Genomic DNA, 21804 nt, shown 5'->3' with positions numbered 1-21804 from the left:
AGCTCGCTGCGGGAGGAGGGCGGAGGTCGCGCCGCAGTGGTGCTGCCGCAGGAGTGCCTGGCTGCACCGGCTTGGGCTGCTGGATGTGTTCCGTGGCCAATCAGGCCACTTCCTCAGCATCAGTGACTGAAGAGAAAAAGAGGAGGTGGTGCCACCAGTGATTTGGGGAGCATCGTAGTTTATTTCTGGGTGTTTCCACTCAGTGAGGTTGGTTGATACTCAAAAAAAGCCTAGGACACTAGCAAGACAGTTTTCTGGACATTGACCTTGAATGTGGTAAGGAAGTGAGGCAACCTAGATAATTTTTTGGTGGCTCTTACACTCCTCATTATTCACCAACGCGCCCCATTCCCATTTCTGAATCTGGCATTGAGTGATGAATAAGTGGGGCTAAAGTGCATTCTTTAGAATGGAATCTTAGAACTGGGAAGGGAGACTTAGGAGGTAGTGAATTAACCTGAGAATGCAGTTATTCCCATTTTCCTTTAAAGAACAAGGTTGCACAGCTTCCTTTCTTAAGGAGTAGAAAATGTGTTGAAACTAGATACTAATTTTGTGATCTTAGAAAACTGGTATATAGTATTTGCATTCCAGTATTTATTGGCATTGGTGGAGGTATTTCTTATGAATTGGATGATAAATTATCAGGTTTGATAAGTAATCTCATCTCAATATAGAAAATGTTCATTTAAGTCTTAAATTTTTTTTTAAAGTTAATTTTCTTCTCTCCAGTACTTCTGAATTGAAATATGTTTTTGGACACTCATGTAGTGTTTCTTGGCTGATAGAACATTTTGGAGATTTAAAAATTTGTGCTGATTTTATATTCTTTAAGTGCTTTCCAATATTTAAGATATTTTCAAGTTTCCTTTGAGTGCACTCATTCGAGAATGTCAATTAGATGTTAGTGTTTTTAGGAAAATTTCAATTTTGAGTTAATTACATATTATAAAAACAATTTTTAAAAAACAACTAGACTTAGATATGTGATATATATTCATACTTATTGGAACATTCACATATATTTAGGAATGTTCACTTTTTATAAGTAACAGCTTTATTGAGATGTGATTTACATGCCTTACAATTCACCCACGTAAAGTGTACAATTCACTTTTTTTGTGTGTATTCACTAAGTTTTTTATCCATTACCACAATTTTAGAACATTTTCACCACCCTAACAAGAAGCCTTGTACTCTCATTTCTACTCAACTCCCCAGGCAACCACTGTCTCTATAGATTTGCCTATTTGGGAAGCATTTCACTTTTTTTTTCCAAATGTGTTTTTATTGATTTTTAGAGAGAGGATAGGTGAGAGATAGAGAGATAAAAACATTGATGAGAGAGAAACATCATCCATGGGCTGCCTCCTGCACGTCCCCTACTGGGAATTGAGCCCAGAAAGTGAAACCCAGTCATGTGTCCTGATCTGAATCAAACTGATGACCTCTTGGTTCATGGATCGAGACACTGAACTACTGAGCCACACCGGCCGGGCTCATTTCACTTTTACATTTAATTTTCTTTTCTGCAGTATCTGTTGCTCATTTTGAAAGATGATTTGGAAATATTTTCATTAGACTTATCTAAAATGATTGCTTCTTAAACTGCAGGATATAGGAATGAATTAATTTCTGAGTTAGTCTATAAAAATCTAATCATGTGTTAAATTTTGCCTAATATTCCTATCATAAAAGAATAATTAAAATTGTAATGTTTATACTTAAATGAAATAACATAATTGGCATTTTAACATTTTTATTATGTCATATGATTTCAACTAAGATAATATATGTGTTAAATATAGATATAAAATGTTTTAATTTTCTACAAAGCAGGAGGTTTACATTAATAGTTTGAGAGGTAATTAGTTTAATAGGGCTTTGAAAGGGTATTTGATTTTCCATAATTCTTTATTCTTAACATAATTTAAAACATTTTATTTCCCGACAGCTTGCTATGGCATTGTTCAAGTACCCACTGGACCATGGTTTTGCAGGAAATGTGAATCGCAGGAGAGAGCAGCCAGAGTGGTAAGGACTGTTTATCAAAAACATTAAAATACTTTACTGAGTAGCTTAGGATGTTATGTACATGTTTCAGTTTGAAGGGTTGTCAGTCTGTTGTTCAAATATTGATTTTGGGCCAAACATTGACTTACAGTTTTAAACCAATTTTATAAAACCTGAAAAAGAAATTGAACAACATAAGCATATGTTGATGGATACTTTGAGCAGATAATATATAAAGTTGTATTTTAGTTTATTAGCCCTAACTACTGGTTTGAAGGTTAAATTGGCTAATCATAGTTAGAATATAATGACAGTAGGACATAAGTTATACTGATAATTCTGTCAAGTTCTTTTTAGTGAATAAAAAACACATGAAGAATTTAGCGATTCATACTTTTTGCTATGTCTGCACATGTATAGTTTAACTTTGCTCAATATTTTCAGACATTCAATCCCTTTGGCAAAACAACATAAAAGATCTTTCTTTTTTACTTAGCTGGCGGCTACCTTCTTTCTAAACACTTTAAAAAAAAGTTTTTATTGATTTCAGAGAGAGGAAGAGAGAGGGAGAGAGAGATAGAAACATCAATGATGAGAGGCAATCATTGATTGGCTGCCTCTTGTACACTCTCGACTGGGGATCCAACCTGAAACCCTGGGCATGTGCCCTGACTGGGAATTCAACTATGACCATCTGGTTCATGAGTTGACGCTCAACCACCGAGCCACGCCAGCAGGTCCTGAACACTTTTGTAAACCACCTGTAACAGTGAGGGAGTAATGTTTGTTTATTTATTTATTTTAAATATATTTTTTATTGCTTCCAGAGAGGAAGGAAGAGGGAGAGATAGAAACATCCATGATGAGAGAGAATCATTGATTGGCTGCCTTCTGCACGCCCCCTACTGGGGATGAAGCCTGCAACCCATGCATGTGCCCTGACTGGGAATTGAACCTGTCGTCCTGGTTCTTAGGTCAATGTTCAACTGAGCCATGCTGCCTGGGTGGTATGTTTATTCTTTATGGCCAAAAGCATTTTTCTAGTTGAACTTTTGGATCTATCAGGGAGAAATAGATTTAATATTCATTAATCATATAAAAGCATTATCATTTGAAATGTTATAGTTCCTTTTGGTATTGACTAGAGAATTTGACAGAAGGTAGGGAAGAAACATTTCAACTTCTCTACATGTATAGTAAAAACAGAATCTTTTATTTTTATAGCCTGAGTAAATGGCTGAATAGCCTATGTAGGTTTGTGAAATTCAGAGCAGTATTCTGTTGATATGTTTTGTTTGAGTGTGAAAATGCACTGTAGCAGAATTATAGCTATTGATCAAATGTTACCATAATGGGAATTAACAAATGGAGGATGAAATCAATAAAAAATGTTAAGACTTGATGTGGTAGCATACATAGGTGTACTCATGTCTTTTTTGCCTCTTTGTGTAGCATGTTATGATTTGGGGTTCTTGAGTCACCAAGCAAAGGAAGTTATGCTTTATTAGTAAACACTGACAATTAAGGTGAGGCTCTTCCAGCGGTGTTATAATAGATTCAGGGCCAGAGAAAGATTAGAAAATAGGAAAGGTGGGTATCAATAGAGGGAGGATAAAAGTATTGTGAATGGGATTGATAAAATGCCAACATTATTTGTCTTAAATGCCCCCTGTTGCCTGTTTTTATTCCTTTAGCCTCTAAGGCAGCGGTTCTCAACCTGTGGGTCGGGACCCCTTTGGGGGTCGAACGACCCTTTCACGGGTCGCCTAAGACCATCGGAAAACACATATATAATTACATACTGTTTTTGTGATTAATCACTATGCTTTAATTATGTTCAATTTGTAACAATGAAATTGGGGGTCACCACAACATGAGGAACTGTATTAAAGGGTCGCGGCATTAGGAAGGTTGAGAACCACTGCTCTAAGGGCATGGTCAAGATATTAGGGTGAATAAAGTAGTTATCTAAAAAGTATATTGGAGGATGCATTTTTTTAATCCTTAAATTTTGTTATTTATTGATTTTAGAGGGGGAGGGGAGAGAGAGAGAGAGAGAGAGAGAGAGAGAGAGAGAGAGAGAGAGAGAAAGAGAGAAAAAGAGAGAGATCTGTTCCACCTGGGTTCAACCCCACCACTTTGGTGTATCTGGATGATGCTCTAACCAACTGAGCTACCTGACCAGGGCTGGAGGATGCATTTTATTTCAGCTTTATTTGATGAGATGATGTGGGGGCAATTAAAGGTTTTAAAGAAGAGACACAACCTCCTTTAAATTTCTGTAGTGTACAGTTGTAAAAGTTAGGTCCTTTGTAAGAAACAAAAACTTATTCCAAGCTAAAATAAGCGAAGAAAGAGCATTTTATTTTAAGGATAAAGGAGCTAAGAACTAGAACATGGAAATGTATGCATGACTTAGAAAGGGAATTGAATTAGTCTTAATCTTATTTCTGGTTTTCTCTGTGTCTGCTTTATTCTTTCTGCAGATTTTCTCTGCTGCTTTCTACAGCAATCAATAGTTAACTTTTTCTGACTGTTTACTGTCAGATACTTTGCTGAATGTTCTATACCAATTCTCTCCTTTAATCAACCTATCAAATCTATGAGGTTATTCATTCTCATTTTATGGATAAGGACAACATAGTTTTAAGAGCAATACATAATCTAGTTGGAGTCTGGGCTGTGATTAATTTTTCAACTATCATGTTATATGTGAAAGATGGGCATACTTCAGCTCCTAATACTTTCTACCTCCTGTATCAAGAGACTACATCTCAGTCTGAATGTCATGTTCCTTTGGGGAAAAAAATGAAAACAAAACTTTTGGCTTGGCTTGGATGAGGTACCTAGATCATCAGTTGGCCATGGCTAGACAATATGGTTGAGTGGTTCAGACACAGGGAGATCTCTGTTGTTTTGGGATAGCTCACTTCTCAGAGAAAGTGGAATTATGAGCTGGTGGTACCTTGACAGATATTGAAGAGTAAAAATCCAGAACAGTGAAACAGTATTTTTAGACAAGTAGTTTGGTAGTATATAGAATGGATTTGAAAGGGAATTTAGAAACAGAAAGACTTAGAATGCTATTAATATAAAACTGTGAGAGTAGAAAGGGAGGGAGTAAAAAGAAAGGGAGCATTTTGAAGGATGAAATGATAGAAATGGATATTGAGTAAAGGAGAGGGAATAATCAAAGACCTTGAAATGTCAAGGTTGATTATTCGGGAATGGTGATACCATTAATAGCAATACAGTGATAGTAATAGAGGAGGGAGAACAAAATTGAAGAGTAAGGAGAATTTTAGTTTTGGGCATGTTGGTTTTGATGCTGCTAGGATTTTTCATTGGAAATTTATGATTAAAATAATGGAGTCAGGTTAAAGTTGGAGCTACATAGAAGGAAGACAGGGAACCAAATGATATTTTTTTGCTGGAGAAAAGGAAAAGTGAAGACAGGACTATGGTGAATACTCACATGTGGAAGACTAAGAAAACATGATACCAAGGATGAATAATGAACTTCAGGAAGGGAGAATTACAGGTATAGTAGCAACACAGACAAACAATTGGTTTTTCAGGAAAGAATAGTTGATAGTGACATTGCTGCCAAGGGTGCTGGACTAAAAAAAGTTCTTGAGACAGCAGTGATAGTTCCCTGGTTTGGGCAGAATGCTCGTTATAGGGCATTGAAGAGACTAGAGATTGTAGGATTAGATTGAATTTTATTTTTCAGAAAGAAATTTTTTTTGGTTAATCCTCAGCTGAGGATATTTTTTCATTGATTTTTAGAGAGAGGGAGTGGGAGGGAGAGGGAGAGACAGAAAGAAACATGGATGTGAGAGAGACACATCGATTGCCTCCTGTACACACCCTGACCAGGGCCAGGGAACCTGCAACCGAGGTATGTGCCCTTGACCGGAATCGAACCCAGGACCTTTCAGTCTGCAGGCCGATGCTCTATCCACTGAGCCAAACCAGCTAGGGCTAGATTGAATTTTAAAAAAATTAGGAAAGAGGAAAATAAAAGTAGGATTGGGGGAAAGTTTGGTTGATTTTTAAGGGAAGCTCTTTGTAGATAGGCATTCATAATTTAGTGAAAGCACTTGAATTGCTTTATTCACCGCAAGTATGAATGTTTTGTTGAGAAATTTTTTTAGACTTATACTACTTACTGATCATTATCATAGTAGTGAGAGGTTAAAATACTGATGACTATTTTTGTATTTAATGTGTATTTGTCGTTCTTAATTACCAGGCTGAAGAGAGATATTAGAAATTTTATCTACTTATATCGTTTCAATGAGATACAGTGAGGATATTTTATATTTTAAATATTCTACTTCAAAAACAAGTTGAGAGTGAATCATGAAAAAAAAAATGGCCAAAAGCCAGTTAAGAATTTGCATTAATTAGATATTGCTATTCTAGTGCTAAATGAAAGACTATTTCTTTCCTACAGTAATTTTTTCCTCTGCCTCTTTATTATAGTTCTTCCTTGTTTCTTACATTGTTAGGGAGAAATTGCCAGATGGAATCAAAAGTCAAGGTTTTAGGGATTGACCTAGGGTTATATTATTTTACCAGAGGCCCGGTGCATGAATTCGTGCATGGATGGGATCCTGCCAGCCTGCCCCATCAGGCCAGACAGGGCCAGGGGGAGGGGCTGCAGGTGGTTGGCCGGCCGGCCCCGCCCCTTGATCGAACTCCTGGTTGAACTCCTGGTGGAGGGGACAATTTGCATATTAGCCTTTTATTATATAGGATTTTAAAATTTTTGCTTAATGAAGCTATATAATGCAAGCAAATCACTATAAATCTATAAAACCATATAAATTATATACTTAACTATATTAATTATATTTAATTCCAGTAAAATTATATTGATATACATTTAATTATCACAAATAATTCTGAGCAATATAGGACATAAAATAAATACATATGTATTCCCCACCCAGAATGAACAGATGTTACTTATTCATATTTGCTTCAAACCTTCCCTTCTACTTAAAAGGAATAATAAAAGATTAAGTTGAAGTACTTTCGGTACTCTCCTCAGTCTGAGTCCACCATTATCCTTTAGTGTCTGTTAGGCCCTTCTATATATATTTTTTCTTCCCAGTTTTACTGAGATATAATTGGCATATAACATTAATTTAACGTGTACAGCATATTAAATATGTTGTATCAAAATGACTACTGTAATAAGTTAACATTCATAAATCATCTCACATTTGCAAATATTTTTTCCTTTTGATGAGAACTTTTAAGATTTGCTACTCTGTTAGTAAACTTTCAGATATACAACACAGTATAGTTTTAAAAAAAAATTCGTTTTTATTGATTTTTAGAGAGAGGAAGGGAGAAGGATAGAAACATCGATGTGAGAGAAACATTGATCGCTGCTTCCTGCATGCCCCCCACTTGGGATTGAGCCCGAAACCCGCAACCCTGAGCATGTGCCCTGACCAGGAATTGAATCCGGGATCTCTTGGTGCATGGGTTGACACTCAACCACTGAGCCACACTGGCTGGGCAACTGCTTTTTTTTTTTTTTTTAAATATATTTTATTGATTTTTTTACAGCGAGGAAGGGAGAGGGATAGAGAGTTAGAAACATCGATGAGAGAGAAGCATCGATCAGCCGCCTCCTGCACACTCCCCACTGGGGATGTGCCCGCAACCAAGGTACATGCCCTTGACTGGAATCGAACCTGGGACCCTTGAGTCCACAGGCTGATGCTCTATCCACTGAGCCAAACCGGTTAGGGCAACTGCTTGTTTTTTTAATAGTATCTTGCTATTATTACTTTAAGGGCTATATGCTTTCCTTTATTTATTTGAACATTTAAAACCTTTTTAAAATTAATTTTAGAGAGAGAGGAAGGATAGGGTGGGGGAGAGAGAGAGAAAGAGAGAGGGAGAGAGAGAGAGAGGAAGAGAAACATTGATTTGTGACCTGACCAGGAATTCAGCCCTCAACCTTGGCATATGGGGATGATGCTCTAACCAAATGAGCTACCTGGTCAGGGCCAGAAAACCTACTTATTTTAAAACTCCTCAGAGATTTTGGAAGTTTTTCTTTTGCTTTGTTAGTTCAGGTGGTAGATTTCTTCATATACTATGTAATTTTTTACTGTGAGCTAATCTTTAGGATTTTTTTGTCTTAGGATTCCTCTTTCTCTAACCTGAATTTGTAAAGCTGTTACTGTGGGAGTGTTTGTATTTGCTCTGTAACTGTTAAGAATTGCCTTTTGCTGTTAGTAAAGACCAGATTATAGTGACTTCTACAAAATACGAATTTACAAATTCTTTTTTTGAAAAGGAGTTCAGAAAGGCATTTTAAACCTTTTATGACAACTCCGTGAAGTCACTAGGGATCAGATGTTTTTGTCTTCCTAATGTACCAACCAACCTTAGCACATGGTTTTTGTTTTCAGGATTGTCTCACAATTATAGCATGGCAGCTGGAACTATAGTTATTGTAACTGCAGAATGAAGTTCGTGGCAGAGAGAAGGGGGAGGGTAAGGTTAAAAGTGGTTCTTCTTCCAGCCAAGTTATCCTCTTAAAAAAGTTTTCCTGGAAACTCCACTCAACAATATATACTTAATTTTGCTGGCTCTTAATTGTTAGAGAGACTTTAAAATATGGGCCCATTGGTGAACTCAATAAAATCAGAGAACTCACTCTCTTAGCCTAGGCTTGAGTTTCCTGTTTTTCTAGGGTGACTCCTCTACTTAAGTTTAGAACAGGCATCTCACTATAGTGCAGCTTCTCTAGTCTTAGCGATCCAGGCCATGTTTTTCTAGTACAGCTTCCCCTTTAGTGGTGGGAGTAGGCCCTTAACCTAGTTCCTGTCCTTATGCAGAGAGGCCAGTTAGAGCTTCTGCACATTTAGGGTTTATGCTGGTGCCATAGTCAACCCCAACTTCTAGGGCAGTGGTTCTCAACCTTCCTAATGCCGCGACCCTTTAATACAGTTCCTCATGTTGTGGTGACCCCCAATTTCATTGTTACAAATTGAACATAATTAAAGCATAGTGATTAATCACAGAAACAATATGTAATTATATATGTGTTTTCCAATGGTCTTAGGCGACCCCTGTGAAAGGGTCGTTCGACCCCCAAAGGGGTCGCGACCCACAGGTTGAGAACCGCTGTTCTATCATCATTGACTACTTCAGTTTCAACTAATGTTCATTCTTTAAGTTCTTTTTTATTTCTGTCACCTGGAGATTTACCATTATCTACAAATTTAAAAATTGTTTTCAAATTTATTTTTCTTTGACTTTTGAGTGCAAGAAGCCAGGGTGGGGTGTCACTAGTTGTACTTTAAATAAAAAAATTATATGTAACTTTATTTCTGTACAAGTTTTTTAGCCCTTATACTTTAAATAGAAATGCCTTCAAAGTTAAACATTTGCTAACATTCTTTCTTAATGCTGAGTCATATCTAATATTTGCTTTTAAAATATTCAGTATACTATCCTAAATTCCTATAGCTTTGAAAGAGGTTTTATTTATTTATTTATTTATTTATGTTTTGCAATGTTTAGACTGTTTCATTGAAGTACAAAATTGTTGGAATTAAGCTAAGTAGAAATACATAGTAAATATTTACAAAAACATCGATAACACCACTGAAGTCACACACATGTAAAATGCAGAAAGATCTTAAAAAGTTTGCAAGTTGAAAATTATGGAGATTTCCCAGAATGAATATAACAACTCACTGATGAGTATGGCATCAATAAATATGTACGATCTTTGAGTGAATGTTGACCCCACTCTTTTGCAATCCAGTGTTTTCTAGAAATTTTTTTCTTTGGGAAATTAAGACTCAGAGGCAGCAAGAAGAGAAAAGTCAAAAGTTGAGATAGTCATATAACTTATGGTCTGATTTCCTTCATCCTATTGTTTTTGTTGAGGTTAAACAGCCAGGGTGTTTTTTGAAAAAGGAGATTTTAAAAAGTTAAGAGATTAGTGCTTACCACCATAGATAAAATAGCAAGTAGCCAGTTTTTGTTGTCTCTCTTCTTGATTCCTTTCTTTCACTGTGAGAAAAGGCTAGCATAACTTAAGTTGACCTGAAGTGTTTAATACATGTTTGTATCCTTTTCCCCCCCAAAATATACTATTATTGATTTCAGAGAGGAAGGGAGAGGGAGAGAGAGACAGAAACATCAGTGATGAGAGGGAATCATCGATAGGCTGCCTCCCTCACGCCCCACACTGGGGATCGAGCCCACAACCCGGGCATGTGCCCTGACCAGGGGTTGAACTATGACCTCCTGGTTGATGCTCAACCACTGAGCCATGCCAGCCTGGCTGTATCCTTTTGTAACATTCCTACATAAGTAGTAAGAGAAATGAAAACATGGTATCTTTGTAAGATACATTGCCCAGCATATGGTACCTATTTATTCCTTTTTTTGTTGTTTAGACTTAATTTTATGTTTATCAAAGTGTTATGCACTTAGTCAAAGTCAGGTAGTACCAAAAGCTTCTCTTTACACACAAAATAGTACCTCACTGCTTGACTCTTGAATACTCATCTCATTCTTCAGGGGCAACACCTTTTGGTATTTCTATATTTATTTTTTAATATATTTTTATTGATTTCAGAGAGGAAGGGAGAGAGAGAGCTAGAAACATCAATGATGAGAGAGAACCATTGATTGGCTGCCTCCTGCACGCCCCATACTGGGGATCGAGCCCACAACCCAGACACGTGCCCTTGACCGGAATTGAACCCAGGATCCTTCAGTCTGCAGGCCAACGCTCTATCCACTGACCCAGTCTAACTAGGGCTACTTCTATATTTCTAAAATGAATGTCTAAGCATCAATATTTGACATACCATTTTTAGATGTTGTCTTTTACTGCATCACACATTTTGGTTAAATCAATAATACTAAATAATAATTACATTATTCCAACTATTTAAATGTTTTGTTAATTTTTAAGCAAAGTATACTTTCTTCATATAATTTTCCATTTGGTTAATGAGTCAGGTAGTCTATAAATTCAAATTTTCTTTTCTTTACCTACTCCTTTCCTTTTCCTCGACCTCTCTTCACCGTCTCCTCTCCCTCCTTTTTCTCTTCCTGTCTTCTTCCTCTCTTCTCCCCTTCCTCTCTCCTCTCTTTTGTTCTTCTCCCTTCTCTGCCAACATCTTTTCTCTCCTTCCTCTTCTCCCTCCTTCCCCTCCTCTACCTTTCCCTCCTCTACCTTTCCCTCTTCCTCCTTTCCTTTTAAACTGGGAGACCTTCCTCTAAGCACCGTCTCCCCTGCTCCCATCCGGGCTGGTTTCTCTTTAGGCCTGGAACTTTCTTCACTATCATCTTGGGAGTTTCTTTGCTTTTTGCTTATTTTGAATTCCCTGTTTTCTAACTCTTCACTCTCCCATTTCTTCTTTAATGTTTTATTTTTTTGTTTTGGCTGGTAAATCTTCTAGCAGCTTCATAGGAAAAGGTGTATGAGAAAGAAATTTTTAAATTCTTGCATGTAGTTTTACCATCTTGCTTGATTGATAGTGTGGCTGAGTAGAATATTTGGTAATCATTTTCCTTCAGAATTTTGAAGATATTTCTCCACTGGTTTTTAGGTTTCAGTATTTTTGTTAAGTCCCACGAGGTTCTGATTTCTAATCTTTTATATGTGATTGTTCTCTCTGGATTTAATATTTTTTCCTTATCTACCTTATTTCTGATACTTACATGTTTTTATTGATTTTATTTTATTTTTTTAAAATATATTTTATTGATTTTTTACAGAGAGGAAGGGAGAGGGATAGAGAGTCAGAAACATCGATGAGAGAGAAGCATCGATCAGCTGCCTCCTGCACACCCCCCACTGGGGATGTGCCTGCAACTGAGGTACATGCCCTTGACCGGAATTGAACCTGGGACCCTTCAGTCCCCAGGCCAACGCTCTATCCAGTGAGCCAAACCGGTCAGGGCTCCTGGGGCTCTTTTCATTAGTTTCTTTCTTTCTTTTTTTTTTTTTTTTCATTAGTTTCTTTACACTATTTGTTTTGGCCTGTCTTGTTAAAGACTTTGCTTAAAAATCTGGTCACTCTTAGCCATCAAATTCATAATGAGTGGATTGGAAGCTCTGTATGGGCAGGGATTGTTGGCTGGTTAGCTTCATTAAAGGTGATTTAGCTGGGTTCTTCTATTAGGAGACCACCAACTGGGTTAGTTTATTTGGAGGAAAATCATCCATTTAGGATTGACCAACTTAGTTACCAATATTTTTTGAGTCAGGTGGTTGCTGGACTTTCACTATTTAGAATTAGATTCTCAGTTACTTCCTTTTTCAGTATGATATCCCTTTCCTTAGCTGTGCCTGGTGTCTCCAACTCTAGATTTCCTCCTTTACTCTTTTTGCAGTTTTCTAGTGTCGGGGAGAGACAGGTAATGTGTAGTGTAGGAGATTGGGAGGGAGGTGTGTGATATTTTTTCAGTTTATACCCATTTCTTTCTGTTTTTAGCCTTACCTGAACCCATCCCTCCCAGGTACATACACCACCACTGCGCTTGTACAACTCCCCGTCCCCGGATGCCTGGTGCCTAAAATTCTTCCAGTTTCTGGTGCTATGTGGTCCAAGATACATTGCCTTTGGGCTTGTCTTATTGCAGCAACCTTTTCTGATCTGTTAAGTCATATTATACTTGTCTCTTTCATAGCTTGCAAAACTTTATAGTTGTTGTCTTCCCTTTTGTTCTTTTTGTCTGTGTGGCTTTATGCCCTTTTTATATGATTTAGTGGGATATTAGGAAGGAGAGAAGGTAGTTTTTAAGTAGAATTAAATACCTGTAGCTTGTGATATTATCTTTTCCCATTTCTCCCAGGGTCTTGTTTTATTTTTTGGTCTGTCATTTTTACTTTTTCCCCAGTCAGCTCACAAACATTTTTGAATCTTTCTATGGATTCTACTTTCCCTTCACGTTTTTCACCTTTCTGTCTTTCCTCTTTTCACTAGCAAACTTCCTAGAAGAATAACACCATTTGTTATCTTTGCTTCTCCAACTTCTTTTTATAGTCTAACCTTAGTTGTGCTTAATGATTGAGATATAATTTAGTTTTCATTTTATTTTATTTTTAAAATAGATTTTTATAGATTTCAGAGAGGAAGGGAGATGGGGGGGGGGGAGAGAGAGAGGGGGAGAGAGAGAGAGAGAGACAGACAGACATCAGTGATGAGAGAGAATCATTGATGGCTGCCTCCTGCAGGTCCCACACTGGAGATCGAGCCTGAAACCCCGGCATGTGCCCTGACCAAGAATCAAACTGTGATCTGGTTCATAGGTTGTTGTTCAACCATTGAGCCATGCTGGCCAGGCTTAGTTTTCATTTTAAACAATAGCATATGAAGTCTGCAATTGCTAAACGCTTTCATCATGGACACTGTTTTATCTTTCAGTGAGCATTATATAAAGATCGATGTACAAGAAATTCTTTTAATAATTTAGCATAAAGAAAATTGTCTCCCGTGAGGATCTGGTATATTTCCTCCTTTTTGATAGCTCTGTGACACACATTCTGTTTTTCTTTTTGTTTTGGCTACCAGGCAGCTTAGAACCAAATCAGGTCTTTAGCTACATCAGTTATATTTATCTGATTATTAGTATAGTTGTTCCCTCCTCATCTTCCTCCTGTGGGGTGTAGAACTTCACCTCTTATCTCTGTTTCTCTGCGTGTTGATTTCATTCTCTCATACTACAGACTCTCTACTTCATGAGGCGGGAACAATGACTGCTGGCAGCTCTTGGCTCTCATCTTCCTAGCCCCTTCAACCAGAAGAAGGGGCTCTCTTGAAGAATCCTGGGAAGGACTCTGATTGGCCTGTCTTGGATCATGTACTCAACATCCCTGTGGCTGGAGTGGGGAGGGTACTATGAATGACAACCCTCACTAGATCTACATAGTTGGAGTCAGGGGTAAGAGAGTTTCCCTAAATCAGGGGCTGTCCTCATATTGGCTTTCAAAGTTCATTTTTCTATTTTTTATTATTATAATATAGGTCCCTTATATGTAGGCTGCCTCAAATCCTTTTCTAAAAAAAACTAATGTAATGAATTTTCATAAAATAATCACAAACGCCTTCCTGTTCATTCACCCTTCAAACCATTATATTTGTCTCTTAAGTCCACCATTCTATTGATTTTGTTAACTTTAAATGGCTATGTCTAAAATTTTCTTTTCAGTTTTTATTCTACTTGATCTACTTTCAGTATTTAAAACTGGTCAGTTGACCTTTCTTGCAAGACACACTCCTCATGATTTCTGGGAAGCTGCTTTCTTCTCTGATATCTTTAAATATTACTTTTTTGGATTCCCATTTGGTATTCTTTGCTTCTTTAAAGCTGAACTTAATGATTGCTTTTCTGGCCTGTTTATTTGATTACTTCACTTGAGGTAAACTTAGGCATGCTTATGGATACCTGTAGGCATCAGTATCACCTGAACAACTTTTTTCTAGTCTGTAGATCCATATTTGCAGTTGCCTCCTGGTTATCTATTTAGGTATCATAGGCGTCTTAAATTTAACTTCTCTACTTCTCTTTTTTTTTTTTTTTGGGTCTAGATTATTGCAGCAGTTTAAATTATTTAATTTTTGATAAGATGATATGATACAGTTCAAAAATATAAAAATACACAGTGGAAGTTCTTCCTCCTAAACCTCTCTTATTTCCCCAGTTTTGTTTCCAAATTTCCCATTGTAATTTGATTTTTATTTATTTTACTGGCTTCTCTATGTATGTACATGCTTATACATATATAGACTTTTGTTTTTCTTTTTTACAAAAAGATAGCATATTACACATACTTATAGTGAACTCCCTTATCTTTTCTGTTTTAAAATTTTCTTCTACAAAGCAAATATGATTATTGTTTCTAAATTTCCTAGACTGTCTCTTAACTTAGTTCAGGGAAGATTTTTTTTCTGGTCCATGGTATTTTCACTAAAAGTATGTTATGTCCACTTACACATTTAATTTCTGCATAGTATATAGCTGGGTAAACACTTCCCACCCTCACCCCCAACACTAAAAATTCTAGTTCTGTAGTTACTCATTAGGGTTAGAAATTTATGGTGGTATTACTCTAGAGCCAATAGAAACTAAAGCTGCTCTAATGTGACGTAAATTTTTCTATTCCCAGTACCTCGTCCCTACTGCTCCTGTTTTCACTTTTCCTGCTCTATCTTCTATATAACTCTGAGTAGACTAAGAACCCCAAAAGATTTTTTACATGCTGTTCTCCAGAGATGATACTCTTAAGTGCTATGCTATAATGTTCAAGCAAGTAACCAGAAGTGTTAAGACATATGTGTATGTGACTATCTTTGTCTTGATATTTTAGATTAGGGGAAAAATGAAAATAGCATCAATGTGGTGGAAATAGGAAATATATCAGCTCTAAGGATATTATAGTAAAATCTCAATGTAGCCCGACTGGCGTGGCTCAGTGGTTGAGCAGTGACCTATGAACCAGGAGGTCAAGGTTCGATTCCCAGTCAGGGCACATACCTGGTTGGTGAGCTCTATCTCCAGTTGGGGTTGTAGAGGAGGCAGCCAATCAATGATTCCCTCTCATCATTGATGTTTCTATCCCTCTCCCTCTCCCTTCCTCTCTGAAATCAATAAAAATATTTAAAAAAATCTCACTATAATGGACTAATTTGGGCGAGGGGGATGTCCGTTAAAAGCCGAAAGTCCATTATATAATAAGATAGGTTTTTCTGAATATGTATGCTAAAAAATTGACAAATTAGTTTACCTGTTTTTACTTATGTAGACATGTTTGTATGATAAAAAGTTAAGTATGTATGAAAGTTTAATTTCATTACTATAGTAATTTTAAATTTATACCGAATATGGCTAGTAAATGCATGCAATCACCTGTCACCGAGAGTAAACAAATACACATGGGTGGGGCATGGCTGGAACTGCTGCAGAAAGTCACTCCACCAGTTACCACTAGAAATGCTGTATGGTCATGTGCTAATCATTCCCTGAACATTATTTACAAGTGATTTTTGTAATTTTTATGTTGATGAAATTACTAGTGTTTTTCCAACATAAGGCTTATTTACTAAAATATGTTTAAAAAATAACCTGTTAATTTTAATTATAAGCAAATCTTGGTTAAAAGCATTTTAAAATTAATAGGGCGTTAATTTTCACTTATGACCTACAGAACAAGAATATTTGTAAATCTAAAGTCTATTGAGGTCTGCAAAATTGAGGGTTTACTGTATTCCTTCATGGTTGGATCTTTTTGGAGGTTTATTAGTTTCTGCCATTGTATGTGTATGTTTCAAACCCCTGGTTCTTATTTTATTCTGTTTGTCTTTATAATATTTTTTCTCTTTTTAAATTTTATTTATTTATTAAATATTTTTATTGATTTTTAGAGGAGAGAGAGGGGGAGAGGGAGAGAGACAGAAACATCAATGATGAGAGAGAATCATAGGTCGGTTGTCTCCTACACACCCCCTACTGGGGATCGAGCCTGCAACCTGGGCATGTGACCTCTCGGTTCATAGTTGATGCTCAACCCCTGAGCCAAGCAAGCTGGGCATTTTTTCTTTTTAAAAAAAATAATTCTTTGTTGTTGAAAATATTACATAAGTCCCCTCTTTTGGTGGAAAATGGGCTATTCTCTATATCTTTAAAGCAGCAGTTCTCAACCTGTGGGTCGCCACCCCTTTGGTGGTCGAATGACCCTTTCACAGGGGTCGCCTAAGACCATCCTGCATATCAGATATTTACATTACAATTCATAACAGTAGCAACAAAAATAATTTTATGGTTGGGTCACAACATGAGGAACTATTTAAAGGGCCAGAAGATTGAGAACCACTGCTTTAAAGGATGGAAATATTTTGATGAGTTGTATCTCAGTTCAGGAAAGTTTCATTTTACTTAGATTTTCTAGAAGTTTTTTACATCTTATTGGGTAACACATGATTAATATTTATGGATGTTTAACTGCTTTTGCTAACTGATTTTTTGGGAGAAGCTCTGAGCTTTCTCTTCCAAACACATTCCATCCTTTGGTCTTCTTTGATTTATGGATCATATATATGTCAAAGCATGTTTCTTTTGTTATTTGAGCAAGTAGCCATATATTATAAGCTATGGAAGGATTAATATTTTACTCTTTTCCAAAGACTCCTAATTTCTTTGGGCCAACCTTGTGCATTTAATTTAATTTACTTTACTTGTGTGTGTGTGTGTGTGTGTGTATGTGTAGGATTTTCTTGTCTTTAATTGTAAGATACATGATTCCAAGAAAAGAGGGTACACCCACTATGTGGACAGTTAAAATAATAAAATGAGCCGTAGCCGGTTTGGCTCAGTGGATAGAGCATCGGCCTGCAGACTGAAAGGTCCCAGGTTCGATTCCGGTCAAGGGCATGTACCTTGGTTGCAGGCACATCCCCAGTAGGAGGTGTGCAGGAGGCAGCTGATCGATGTTTCTCTCTCATCGATGTTTCTAACTCTCTATCTCTCTTCCTTCCTCGCTATAAAAAAATCAATAAAAATATATTTAAAAAAATAATAATAAAATGAATATTCACATACACGGTACTTACCAAGCTTAATAAGTAGAGCATTGTTCATACCTTTGACCCCTGTTGTGCTTCTCCCTGATTGCATTCCCGTTTGACAAAGGAAACACGTTCCTGATATTTGTATTAATTGTTCTTTGTTCTCTTGTTTTATTTCTAAACAGTGTGTAATTGAGTTGTGGCTGTTTTGAATTTTATGTAAATGGAATAATGTTCTATTTTTTCTGATTCATAGTATACTGTTGAGATTCATTTATTTAATGCATGTAGCTATAGTTGATTCATTTTCATTATTGTATGATATTTCTACATGTAAATTACACCACTATCCAGGCTGCTGTTGATGGACATGTTGATTTTTGTCAGTGTTTTGTAATTATGAACAATTACTGTTTTGAATATTCTTGTACATGCTCAAGAATTTCTCTAGCTCACTACTCTTCAAATAGGTAAGTAAGCTCCAAAAAGGATCATAAAATCGATTTAGTGGGGACTAACCAGTATTAAAAAATGAAGTAGGACAGGAAAAAACTCAGTGTATTTCCAGTATCCTGTGTATGTATACAGGATTGCAATATAAGGCATATTTTCAATCTAAGGGAAAAGAGTGCCTCTGATTAAATAATTAGATATTGCATGTTTTAAATATTCTTGTGGCACACTGATTGAAAATCATTGCTCTGGGGTATACATTTAGAAGTGGAGTTGCTAGGTTGTCAGGAAGGCCAATCCATTTTCAGAAATGGTTACTCTACTTTCCCACCAATGAATGGCTTCTCTGCTCTGCATCCTTATCCAGTGCTTAGTATGTCAATCTTTTTAACTTTAGTGATTTTGGTAGTTGTGTGGTGGTATGTCATTGTTTTTACTTTGCAATTCCCTGATTACTAAACATGGTGAGCTTCTTTTCACATATTTATAGGCCATTTGGATTTTTTCACTTATGACTTGGAGATGGCTTTTCTATGTTAGTGGTTCATTTTTTAAACGTATTTTTTTTCTTACTATATTTTATTGATTTTTTACAGAGAGGAAGAGAGAGGAATAGAGACTTAGAAACATCGATCAGCTGCCTCTTGCACACCTCCTACTGGGGATGTGCCTGCAACCAAGGTACATGCCCTTGACCGGAATCGAACCTGGGACCCCTCAGTCCGCAGGCCGATGCTCTATCCACTGAGCCAAACCGGTTAGGGCAGTGGTTCATTTTTTAAAACTCTTAATGAAGAGTTCTTAATTTCATTGCCAAAATTTTCAGTTTTTTTTTTTTTCTTTCATGGTTAGTGAGTGCTTCATGTGATCTATTAAAACAAATGTTTTTCCAAACTTTGGATCATGAAATTATTCTCCTATATAATACTTTGTAAAATTTTTAAATTATTTTTTTTGAGAGGAACATCGATTTCTTGTTCCGCTTATTGATACATTCATTGGTTGGTTCTTTTTTAAAATATGTTTTTATTGATTTTTAGATAGAGAGGAAGGGAGAGGAGAAAGAGATAGAAACATCTTGATGAGAGAGACACATCAAACCTACAACCTGGGCATATGCCCTGACTGGGAAATCGAACCTGGGACCTCTTGGTCCATGGGATAATGCTCAACCCACTGAGCCACACCAGCTGGGCCATTGGTTGATTCTTGTATGTGCCTTGATCGGGCATTGAATATCAAAATGAGCTACCCAGCCAGGGCTCCTATATAATCTTCTAAAAGGATTATTCTCCCCTATTTTTTTACATTTAGGTCTGTAACCACCCAATGTGGACTTGATTTTGTGCATAGAGTAAAATAGGGAGAAAACATGTATTTATTTTCCATATTTATATATTTTATACATATTATATGTGTTACATGTTATACTAAATATCCAGTTGTTTTAACACAATTCTTTTCCTTTTCTGCTGTACAGTGGTACTATGTCACAAACCAGCAGTTCATATGTGTATCGATTTGTTTTTGGACGTTCTGTTCTTTTGATGTGTCTTTGTGCCAATATCACGTTTTTTAAAAAAATGTTAAAAAATATGTTTATTGATTTTTAGAGAGAGAAGGGAGAGGGAGAGAGAGAAATATCAATGTGAGAGAGAAATATGGATTGGCTGCCTCTCTTATGCACCCTTACTGGGTATCAAGCCCACAACGTGGGCATGTGCCCTGAACTGGGAATCAAACTGGTGACCTTTCAGTGCATAGACCAGTGATGGCGAACCTATGACACGCGTGTCAGAGGTGACACGAGAACTCATTTTTTTGGTTGATTTTTCTTTGTTAAATGGCATTTTAAGTATATAAAATAAATATAAAAAATATAAGTCTTTGTTTTACTATGGTTGCAGATATCAAAAAATTTCTATATGTGACACGGCACCAGAGTTAAGTTAGGGTTTTTCAAAATGCTGACACACCGAGCTCAAAAGGTTCGCCATCACTGGCATAGACTATGCCCAACCAACTGACCCACATCAGCCAGGGCAATACCACAGTTTTAAAATTATTCTAGCTTATGTTATAATTCTGGACATGAGATACCATGTAAAATTAGTCCTTCCCTCTTTTTAAAAAATATCTTTCCTATTGCTCTTTGCATTTGATAACCATTTAGAATCATATTCTGCAAAAAAAAAATCCTTTTAGTGTATTAATTGGCTTTGCATTCAATTTGAGACTTTTTACAGTTTGAATCTTTCAATCTATGAATATGGTAATCTCCAATTACTAGGTTTTTATTTTTATTTTTAAATATATTTTATTGATTTTTTACAGAGAGGAAGGGAGAGGGATAGAGAGTTAGAAACATTGATGAGAGAGAAACATCGATCAGCCGCCTCCTGCACACCTCTTACTGGGGATGTGCTTGCAACCAAGGTACATGCCCTTGACCGGAATCGAACCTGGGACCCTTCAGTCCGCAGGCCAACGCTCTATCCACTGAGCCAAACCGGTTAGGGCTCATGTTTTAATTCTGGTAAAATATACACAACATAAAATATACACAATGATGCATATATGCATTTTAACCATTTTTGAATGTGCAGTTCAGTGGCATTAAGTAAATTCACAATGATGTATAACCATCACCAATGCCTATATCCAGAAATAAAAAAAATTTTTAAAGATATAGTTACATACAGTATTATATTAGTTTCCGATGTACAACATAGTAATTAGACATTTATATGCCTTATGAAGTGATCACCTTCATAAGTCTAGTACCCATTTGACACCAGATATAGTTATTACAATACCAATGACTGTATACGTTCCCTATTGTGTACTTTACACCCCATGACTAATTTAATAATTGGCAGTTTATACTTAATCCTCTTTATTTTTTTGCCTATCCCTTCATCCCCATCTGGCAACCATCAGTTTGTTCTCCATATCTATGAGTTTGCTTTGTTTGTTTATATTGTTTTTTAGATTCTACATCAAAGTGAAATTATATGATGTTTGTCTTTCTGTCTGGCTTATTTCACATTACATCCTACTAGAGGCCTGGTGCACGAAATTCATGCACCAGGCGGGGAGTGGGTTGTCCCTCAGCCCAGCCTGCACCCTCTCCAATCTGGGACATCCCTCTCACAATCTGGGACTGCTGGCTCCCAACCTCTCGCCTGCCTACCTGCCTGATTGCCCCTAACTGCTTCTGCCTGCCAGGCCTGATCACCCCCTAACCACTCCCCTGCCAGCCTGATCAATGCCTAACTGCTCCCCTGCCAGCCCGATCACCCCCAACTGCCCTCCTCTGCTGGCCCGGTTGCCCCCAACTGCCGTTCCCTGCAGGGCTGGTCCCCCCCAACTGCCCTCCCCTGCTGGCCTGGTCGCCCCTAACTGCCCTTCCTGCTGGCGATCTTGTGGCTGTGGGCGCTGCCATCTTTGAGGGCGTGACAGTCAATTAGCATATTCCCTCCTTATTGGCTGTGGGTGCCGCCATCTTTGCAGCCTGCTGTTCAGTCGTTTGGTCGTCCCTCACTAACCCCCTGCTGGCCTGGTTGCCCCATGCAGCCTGTTCGGTCCTCCGTTCGGTTGTGATGGTCGCTTAGCCTTAGGCTTTTATATACACTGAGTGGCCAGATTATTATGACCACCTGACGTTTGTAGGCAAATTAGCTATAATTTTGCACTGAAGTTGCTAGAGGGCCAGACCATTATAAATAGGGAAGCAGGTTGTTTACCATGACAGTAGAAGTGATTTTTTTTC

General features: G+C 37.1%; 1 protein-coding gene across 2 annotated transcripts in view; it reads left to right on the top strand.

Moving 5' to 3' along the window:
* Window positions 1-1943: 1943 nt before the first annotated feature.
* The window catches only part of MLLT10 (myeloid/lymphoid or mixed-lineage leukemia; translocated to, 10), a 224038-nt gene continuing 204177 nt past the window's right edge, over window positions 1944-21804 (top strand). Inside the window, exon 1 of one of the 2 annotated variants that reach the window (XM_014539374.1) lies at window positions 1944-2034. The gene's annotated coding sequence lies outside the window, so the exon portion shown is untranslated. The remainder of the gene's footprint in view (window positions 2035-21804) is intronic. The other variant, XM_014539373.1, reaches the window with a different exon arrangement.

The sequence above is a fragment of the Myotis brandtii genome, unplaced genomic scaffold, assembly GCF_000412655.1.
Source record: "Myotis brandtii unplaced genomic scaffold, ASM41265v1 scaffold215, whole genome shotgun sequence".
NCBI classification, from domain to species: Eukaryota; Metazoa; Chordata; class Mammalia; order Chiroptera; family Vespertilionidae; genus Myotis; species Myotis brandtii.
The sequence above is the reverse complement of the archived record's forward strand: the minus strand, read 5'-3'. Positions and strand labels throughout refer to the sequence as shown.